This window comes from Mytilus trossulus, chromosome 13, assembly GCF_036588685.1.
Source record: "Mytilus trossulus isolate FHL-02 chromosome 13, PNRI_Mtr1.1.1.hap1, whole genome shotgun sequence".
Classification (NCBI taxonomy): Eukaryota; Metazoa; Mollusca; class Bivalvia; order Mytilida; family Mytilidae; genus Mytilus; species Mytilus trossulus.
Genome location: NC_086385.1, coordinates 47,777,839 through 47,788,409, shown reverse-complemented (window position 1 = coordinate 47,788,409; position 10,571 = coordinate 47,777,839).

The following is a 10,571-nucleotide window of genomic DNA, read 5'->3' as shown; positions in this document are numbered from 1 at the left end:
TTCACAAAACTTATTTAGATAGATTTGGATGAATTTTAATGATAACTTACTTATGTCTTCTATGTATATAAAAGATGGGCTTATACCACATTTTAGCATCGTTTGTTTACGTTTCCTTGTTGTGATGATATTCGGTATCAAAAGCGAGTATTTTCCCGTAAAATGCTTAAATTATAACGTCATCATTCTATGACGTCGTGTACTTCATTCATGAAAAAACATATGACGTGGGAGTACGATCGGAACAGCCAATGCAATATATTCATATTTTACCACGGATGTGTACTCAAAGCGTTTGAAGGACGTCATGTTAGAAATATATATATACAACTCGTCTAAACATCAACCCAACAATGTTAGATCTGTAAATTTGCTTTTGCAAATTTTTGGTTCTTCCCTCGCCGGGATTCGAACCCATGCTACTGTGATATCGTGACAACAAATCGCCTGCACTGCAGCCGTCCCGCTAGACCACATGACCACCTGGGCTCTACAAAAATAGAGCTTTCGCTGGCCGTATGTTACCTTTCCTCGTCAGTTTTAATCTAGCGTTTTAACACAGTACATTATTTATGAGGTATAAAGATGGAATTGTTCAGCTGAGTTATCTATTGTAAAGGATCCTACAAGGTAATGCAAGATGCAATCACATAAATTTGACATGAATGAATAATTTGGTAGTTATTCACAATTATTATGAAAAGGTCTTTTTCTGTACAGTTCTGCAAGTCTTAGGAACAGGCTATCAACAAACATAAAACATCAACAACCTTGTCTTTATTTAAGTCCAAATGTTTCAAATATCTCCACCAAGTAACACAGATAGTATATTAATTAACCTGAACACAATGAATGAATTAAATTGTATGTATATGTTGTGTACAAGATGTAAGTTTGTACATATTATAATTTGTACAAGGTTTTAGTACAAATTATAAGTTTTTGGACACATACTTTCTTGTACCAGGTGGTACAGATTTATCTTCTAAAATGTACCAGTTAAATGTCTTAAATTCAAATTTGTATACTTCAGCTATACATTTAGTATTATTTTCCTTGTCCTCTAACTGGAAATAAGGACACCTGAAAGGTTTAAATTGTAATTTTATTTTCCTCCTTATACATGTTATACCATATTTATCTCCATAAAAAGTATTTTTGTAGTCTTATAAAGTTTTTTGTATCAATGTCCAGAATAAGACTGTATCATGTAGTTTTGAAAATATGACAGAAATATGCGAAACAAAGGACTGAGCTTGCATCATCCATTCGTGTTAACCAGTTCATAAAACACTGATAACTTGTACAAAAAAACGGTAAAAATTATAATTTGTACAACATCACAACTTGTACACAACATATATACCGTACTCGGGTTTTTTTTATTGTTTTTGGTATATACTGTATCATTATTGTACTTACTGTAATGAAGGTCCAAGTAAGACTAATGAAAACTAATTTAAATAAAAAATATTATTATTATAAATCAATGATTCCTTGTAACACATATTTAAGGATAAAGAACCACCATCATCATATTTGTAACAATTCTTACATATTGTTTTAAGGTCCTTACTTTTTCAGACTTATAAACTAAAACAAAAATACATACTAAATTCAGCCCTCCAAGAAGCCTCTAAACAACTCTTGTGAAATAAAAGTATTGCGGTTTTTTTATGTCGAGTGTAGAAAATAGTTTTTTTTATATTCGTTGTACAAAAAAACAGTCTTTGACGTTAACGGTAGTCCGAAGCCGCAGTCTATTAAAATTCTTATCGGACTGGTGCAGACCAAACTTAAAAACTAAATTTTTATATATATGTAAAAATTTGGTAATGGCTTTAAGTAGTTTGTGGTAACGAATTTGTGGTATTGTTTATTTGTGTTTTTCTCAGTTCTGCATTTGTACTGCATTCCTATCATCATTTGGCTAGCCACAAAATCAGGTTCAATTCAACATTTTGTTTCTTAAAATGTCCTGTTCCATGTCAGGAAAATGGACATTGTTATCTTATAGTTCGTTTCTGTGTGTGTTGTTTTGTAGTTTGTTTTTTGTAGCTTTTCAGTGTTTAATTCTGTTGTTTCGTTGTTTTCTCTGAGAGAAGATGGTCGAAAGATACCAGAGGAACAGTCAAACTCATCAATCGAAAATAAACTGACAACGTCATTGTTATAAACAAAAAAGACATAACAGACAAATGATAGTGCTCAAGAAACAACATTGAAAACTAAAGACTGATCAACACAACCCCATTAAAAAGGTGCTCCGGATGGGTAAGCAGATCCTGATCCACAAATGGCACCCGTCGTGTTGCTCATGTTATTACAAATCATGTAAATAGTATAATTCGGAAGGTCACATTCATGAAAAGAGAACGGGATTGTAGATACGACGTAAGAAACATATCGGAAATCATCTGTGAAACGGTTACTCCATAACGGTCTACCAACTTGTGATGGCGTCCGTAAAATTTATGAAGGGATGACTTCAACGTCAGCATTTGAAACTCTTAGTTTAAAAGCTTTCTTGCGAACAGCAATCCTCTATCAATGAAATCATGATAGGAAATACAAGCGTGGGATTAACGTTTCAATTTGGAGATATATACTCCGTATTAACAATTGGGAAGCATTATAGTTGATATGTTTCCCTCGGTTTTAATAATATCTCCGATTTGTTTTCTCTTAATCAATTTATGCTTTTCGTTCTACTTTTCCCTTTTTCATACTTATATTATTTATTCTGGTAAGTATAGGAACTAATAAACCGATACCTACTGAGTTGTCTCATTGGTTGTTTCTTATATGAATATATAATTTTAATGATTTAGAAAAAAAAAAATCCTTTCCTTTTTGTTGAAAAATGTAAGGCACTTCGTGATAATTATATGCTTGCTTACCTTGAATTTAGAATGAAATTACCATTTGAAAGGTTTTTGAAATGCAAAATACCTTGTGTAAATTATCTTGTTTGACATTTTGATATATAATCTACTCGTATGGTCATATGTTATGTATTATGCAAACTGCACTTAGAGTGATATGTAGTATCTACAAAGATTGTCTGCTAAACTAGACCGTACTAAATGACTGATAATATTTCCGAAAACTGCGTTTTATAAATAGATTGAAACTGTTTATTTCCATGCGTGTTGTATCGAAGAAAAATATTTAATTTAATTATGTCTTAAAAGTTATTTCACATTTTTGTTGCAATAATAGTATTGCTATGTGAAAACCGCATTTAGTGGGGGGAAAGGGTATTGCATGTATTCAATGTAAACAATGACTTAATGTGCCGACGTGATTGACGCCTCCTGTTGTACATCTTTCACCAATCACGGAAATAAAAACTCAATCCGAAAGTGTAAATAAGGAAAATATTACATTGATGTCTAGATCATATGACTGAATATATATAATCATACATGTCATAGTCGTGAGAATGATAACGTTCGTATTGTTACACATGTTACAATATTATTTACCTTAGAAATTATTATTACATAGTTTCTATTACTTAAAAATGATAGTTGATCTGTTGTGTTTCGAATATGCACATAACAATCAAATTATACAAAAGATTTAGCAAATTACAACATACAAAACGAATGGAAAATAATTGTCATACTTTTGACTTGGTACATTTCCTTATGTATAACATCGTGGATTAAACCTGTTTTATTAGCTAGGAAAATATCAAATTATTATTTGTTTTAATGCTTCTCTTATTGCAATTATTTTCTCTTTTTCTCTCTTCGCCGTCTTCACTGTTAGATATATCTTTCTGTGCTGAATTATATTTTGTTGATAAATGATTTAATTAAAGTAATGTTTATTTCAGAATTAAGTAAACCAACAAGTTCCAACAAATTCTATCAAATTGTACACTACTTATGCTTAAACGGGGCCGGGATAAGGTGACACTATTACTCAACTAACACATTATCGTGGGACATGTGGGAATATTGTAGTTTTATATTTCAACTTTTGAAGAAGAAAAAATGGAGATTATTATTTATTTGATAGCTATTTGAAATGGTTTATATCCCAATACAACTATAAAACCAAAGATCTGCACTCATAGATTTTGTCAGAACTATGCTGTTATACCTTTACATTCCCATTGGATTTAAACAGGTAATTCATCTACTGATGTTCAGATAAAGATCGTTTATAGTGTTTTATCTACACTATTTTGAGGGTAGTTTTGCTGTTGATAATTGTTAGTAGTACTATATTTAAACTGTGTGTTTGTTTTGAACTAGATTTAGGCAATTCGTACCAGTTAAGAAAAGCGGATATTACACAGTTAACAAATTAACGGTCTTCATTGTCTATTTCAATTAAAACTAAAGGGGAAAATTACTAAAACTGCATTTTTGGTAGTGAAATGCCCTATCTCTAGAAAAATATGATGATTTATTTATCTGAGATGCTTGTCTATATAAAAATAATAGATGTGTTGAAATGCAATCTGCAATTTCAACAACACAGGCGATCACAAACATGCATGGTTATATATCCAGCTCTCAAGATCAACCTAAGTTTGATGAAAAAATTACCTTGAACATAAAGTGGATGTACTGCAAATAAAAAAATTGTGATGAAACGACATAAAGATCAGAATAGCCGAACGAGATCTGTAACGTATCATGGAAGACTATTTTATATCACTTTGGTTCTTTTTTTAAAACTGCTGAAATCTTAAAGCGTATAGAAAAAGGAGATTTTCAACAATTTATCAAAGTACAAAATCCACATTTTTTGCAAAAATAAGAAGAGCGGAACGAAACTTAAACTTGATCTGTAACTTATCGTGGTTCACTCACAATTTAAAAAAGTGCCCAATACCTGAAGGCGTTTAAAAAAAGAGTCCGTATAACTGTGATTTTCAACCATTTAAAAAGCCCAAAGCCCGAAATTTCGACAAAAATTAGTAAAGCGGAACGAAACTAATACTTGATGGTTAACTCACATGTTTACCAAATATCACCCATATGAAGACGTTTACTAAAAATGTACATAGAACTGTGATTTTCATCAATTTATCAAAGTCCAAAGCCATTAATTTCGACAAAATTTATCAGAGCGAAACGATACTTAAACTTGCTCTGTAACTCATCATGGTTAACACACCAAGAATCAGACCAAATTCTTAAAGCGTTTAACAAAAAAATGTGTAATGGTTTGTTGTGTAATGACGATACTACGGAATGACGTAATAACAGGATGATGGAATGATGGAATAACGGGATGACATAATGAGGGATTGACAGAATGACGGACAAGGGTAAAAGTATATGGCCCTAACAACTTTATTGAGGGTCCATAAAAACCATGCATTAAGAGAACCACATTCGTGGATTAATAAAAAAAAAATCAGACAAAGTATGAATTCACTTCAAACAAAAGGAAAAACTCTTTGGTAAGCGAACAAGATACAAAACTTAAACTTACCCTGAAAACTTCAATGTTTTAAAAATCTCTATAACTTATGGTAATTCATTAAACGATTGGGTTTTTTTTCCAAAAAACATAACGACATTTTCAAAGTTTCTTGTCGATGCCAATTAACGTTACCTAAATCTATTGATAATGTCATTAACGTTCTATTTTAAACCAAAACCAATGATAGATATTGTTATTGTCGAGTGCAAGAGAAATAAAAAGATATTTAAACATGTTATTAAATAGATCAATCAATAAGTGATCAATACCAATTTTAGTAATGTTTTTTTTTCTCTCCATGGAAATAAGCAAACAATGTGGATTATCGAGCATTTTTAATGAGTTAAATGGTTGGATTTGTTCTATTGCATCTCGACCTGTATCAGTGGGAAAGCTAATGACAAAATCAGAACTGTACAACGTTAGTATAGTTTGCACCTAGCAAAACGAAAAGGTTATTTATCATCAATATATTTAAATTTTAGATACGAATGATAATCTTTTAAATTGAAAACGAAATTTAGAAGTGAACAGTTAATAAATATGTTATGAAAATGGAAATTCAAATCAAAATCGAAGTCATTGATTCAACTACAAGGAAATAGGAATTGCTTATTAATGATAATTGTAATTTTTTTTAAATGCACGTTATCTACCAAATATGTGAACCAGGTCAACGAGTCAAGCATTGTTTTTATAAGATGAAAAAAGGTCTGATTATAATTCGGTATTACTAAAGCAAGTTGAGGCACAAATATGCAATTGATCGCAACAAATAGGTATGTTCCACTCTATTGTACGACCATAAATTCAAGTACTGGATTGATTGTTCTACAGGTAGACACTTTTCTTTTAAAGTCTTCATACACGTCAGAAATGGTATAACCATAGTCTTAACTGCAGAATGCATTAAAAGGATATTCACACTCATAAGTCGGAACTAACAATTCCATGTTTTATCTATGCTAGTTTGAACATGAATATTGTTATAATTCAGTTAGGAAGAAGGGATGACGGATTATTTAAGTGGATTACCAGGGGTTTAGTGTCAATCTGTAGAAAAAATAATATCAAACCAAATGTTATTTTCCCTGACGGTATAATGTTGAACAAAAACAAACATTATACATGGTTATAATAAATTCGTAGTTTCACGTTTGTACTGGGTGTAACTTTAAAGCATGGCAGATGATCCAAGTTTAGCAGGAGACATGATGGTTTCTCTCCTTTTAAATTATTGTATTTCCTCATTTTTTGTTCGATTTCCGAATCGATAAATGCGATTTCAACATCGGTAACCTATTTTTCTGTAATGTTTCACCAAACAGCAAATTAAAATCATCTCTTTCAACCGATTATGTCCCTTTTATAGCAGTAACAGGATGTTTGAGCTTGAAAAAATATTCAGCATACAAACTAAACATAAGTATACCAATCAACAAACCAAGTTTTGACCTTTATACTTAAACTCATCATAGCTACCAGGATAGCCTGATGCGCGTGTCGACTACAAAAGACTCATGAATGACGATCAACCCAAACAAAGTACGAAGTTAAAGTGCATTGAGGAACAGAAATTCCTAAATGTTATGTCAAAAGATACAACTAAAATAATCTATTTCTGAGGTTTCTAACATTCAAAGTTTTGTTAACAGTTCATTTATTATCATGACAAAAGTGTTTAACACAGTATCTAGTGCTGACTCAATCTATGAGTTTGACTGTCCCTCCGGTATCTTTCATCCCTTTTTTTGTCTCTGTCAGAAATTTCCCATATCCTGGTCAAGCTTTGTATAAACCAAGTTTACTGAATAAATTTGTTCGAAGTTGATACAATACAGAAACAGACTGTAATTCACAGGCAAGGTTATGCAACATGTGGAGCAGGATCTGCTTACCCTTCCGGAGTACCTGAGATCACCCCTAGTTTTTGGTAGGGTTCGTGTTGTTTGTTCTTTAGTTTTCTATGTTTTGTCATGTGTGCTATTGTTGGTCCGTTTCTCTGTGTGTTACATTTCAGTGTTGTGTCGTTGTTCTCCTCTTATATTTAATGCGTTTCCCTCGGTTTTAGTTTGCTACCCCGATTTTGTTGTTTTGTCCATGGATTTATGAGTTTTGAACAGCGGTATACTACTGTTGCCTTTATTTGTCTGTTTGTTTGCTTGTCTCTTTCATTTTTAGCCATGGCATTGTCAGTTTGTTTTAGATTTATGAGTTTGACTGTCCCTTCGTTATCTTTCGTCCCTCTTTTATGTTTTATTACTCTTTAAACTTTTTATTAGCAATGACCTAAACTACATTACCCATTTACCAGTTGATCATTTTAATCAAATTTTTTCAATGCTTTTTCACGTTTGAACATGAAATAGCACTGCAATTTAAGTATTACACATGGTTTATTATTGAATGAGAAATGTCACAAAATGCAATTTCTTGTTTATTTTTTTGAAATTGCATACCAAAACATTTTGGAATCTAAAATTGTTGCTTTCTCAGTTTCTGGTTCATAGAAAGTGGAATATAACCCTTCAAAATATATGTCAACGTCTTATGAAAATTATCCTTATAACAGTTCTGTATAGAATGCAATTTAAAGCTATTCTTGTGGAACTAACTTCACACATTATAAGTGACTGATGAACAAGCATGTTATAATCAAAATTTTAAGTTTTACACATTGGTCTTGAAATTGGCGTTATTTATCATCTTCACAGTGTGTTTTAGTATTATTTTATTTGTATTATTATCTTTACTGTTCTAATATCCAATTGACGTGGCTTTGTACTTACACATCCTGTCATTGTGCTATGGTCAACTTTTGTTTCCTTATATCTCATTTTTGCTAATGTGCTTTATGCTTTTTTGTTTTTCTTAGTTGCCATATTTGTTTGTGTTATAGTGATTAAATCATAAAATGATGTTATCTGCTGTACTCCTATTTCAGACACATTTTTCAATTTTGTCGGTTTGATTTGCTCACACAGTGTTGCCAATATAATGTAATCTTATCCGACTATCATTCAAAAAGTAAAATCACAAAAATACTAAACTTAGAGGAAAATCAATTCGAAAGTCCATAATCACAGGGTAAAATCAAATAACAAAACACATAAAAAACGAATGGACAAGAACTGTCATATTCCAAACTTGGTACAGGAATTTTTAAATGTAGAAAATGGTGGATCAAACCTGGTTTCATCAAATTCCGTTAAATTTACTGTTATACTGTATGATGCGTTAACTAAACAGACACAATAAATAAATAGTCAAAATATGGGTACAACAGTCATCATCATGTAAATTTAAAAAGGAACAATTTAACAGAGATGAGATATTAAGCAAGCTATAAAACTATAAGTTTAATCCACCACTTCCAACATAAGAACATGCCTGTACAAATTCAGGAATATGACAGTTCAGTGTTGACATGAAAATCAATAATATGGTAATTTTTACTAATTTCCTGTTGACAAAACATTTGATTTTTTTCGAAAAATAAGGATTTTCTAATCGAAGGCATAGATTAACTTAGACGTATTTGGCATAACTGTTTGAAAATTTTGGACCTCAATGCTCTTGAACTTTGAACTTGTTTGACTTTCTAAATATTTTGATATGAGCGTCACTGGTGAATCTTATGCAGATGAAACGCGCGTCTGGCGTTCTAAATTATAATCCTGGTACCTTTGATAACTATTAACACCACTGGGTCGATGCAACTGCTCGTGGACGTTTTGTTCCCGAAGGGTATAACCAGCCAAGTAGTCAACATTTTGGTGATGATATTAATATCAATAATGTGGTCATTTTTACAAATTTCCTTTTTACACTTTGAATTTTTCGAAAAAAATAATGAATTTCTTATCCAAGGTATATATTACGTTAGACGTATTTGGCACAACTTTTTGGAAATTTTGGACATGAATCTCTTCAATTTTGAACTTGTTTGGCTTTATAAATATTTTGACATGAGCGTCACTGATGAGTCTTATGTAGACGAAACGCGCGCCTGACGTACTAAATTATAATCCTGGTACCTTTGATAACTATTATCCATTCGTTTGAGTTAAAGAATTTGATTTTGCCGTTTGCTTATTGGTCACACTTTTTTGGAACTTTTGGTCCCTGATAATCTTCAACTTTGTACTTGTTTTGGCTTTCAAACTTTTTACATCTGTGAGTCGCTGGTTAGTCTTTTTGTGGACGTGGAACGCTTCTGGCATATTTATTTTTAAACCTGGTACCTTTTATTGGCTACTATTCTTTTGTTTCTATATCCTATATTTTCTCTCATTTATTTGTATTGTACTCCTGTCATGTAATGTTGTCATTTTAATGTTTTAATTAACATTGCCATTAAAGTGGGAGGTTTGGCTTGCCACAAAACCAGGTTTAATCTGCCATTTTTTTTTCTTAAAATGCCGTGCACCAAGTCAGGAAAATGGCCATTGTTATATTAAAGTTTGTTTCTGTGTGTGATGCATTTTTAATGTTATGTTTCTGTTGTGTCGTAGTTCTCTTACATTTGATACGTTTCCCTCCGTTTTAGTTTGTAACCTGGATTTGTTTTTTCTCTATCCATTTATCTCAAAGAAAATGATAGGAATTATTGATTGATTGTTAGTGTTCATAGTGTTTAACACCTGTTTCAGCATTGTTGGTTATCTTGCAGCTGTTGTGTCCATAGAAAATAACCAATTTTTGGCAGGAAAAGTAGCAATCCTACTCAAGTCAGATAAAAGTTGAATGCATAATCCCTGGGGGATTCTAATCCACAACCTAGCTTTTGATTGGTGTAGAGGATTACTTAGACCACCAAGTCTCAGAGGCTCCTGGAAATGATCTGTAAAGATGGGTTTACACGAAATCAGATAAACCAATATTTAAGTTGTTAAGAATTTCTTTTTCATTTTCAAGTTTTAAAAAGATTCTATAGAATACAACAAATCTATAACCATAAATATCTTCTAAAGCAAATCATCATCTGATTAGTTTAATTTCTTTAGAGTAAAAGATCTACCCTGTATAAAAAATGAAATTACAACATTTCAGGCATTGAAAGTAACATTTCTAAAAGACCACCATGGGTTTGAGGTTTCATTAAGAACAAATTATACTAA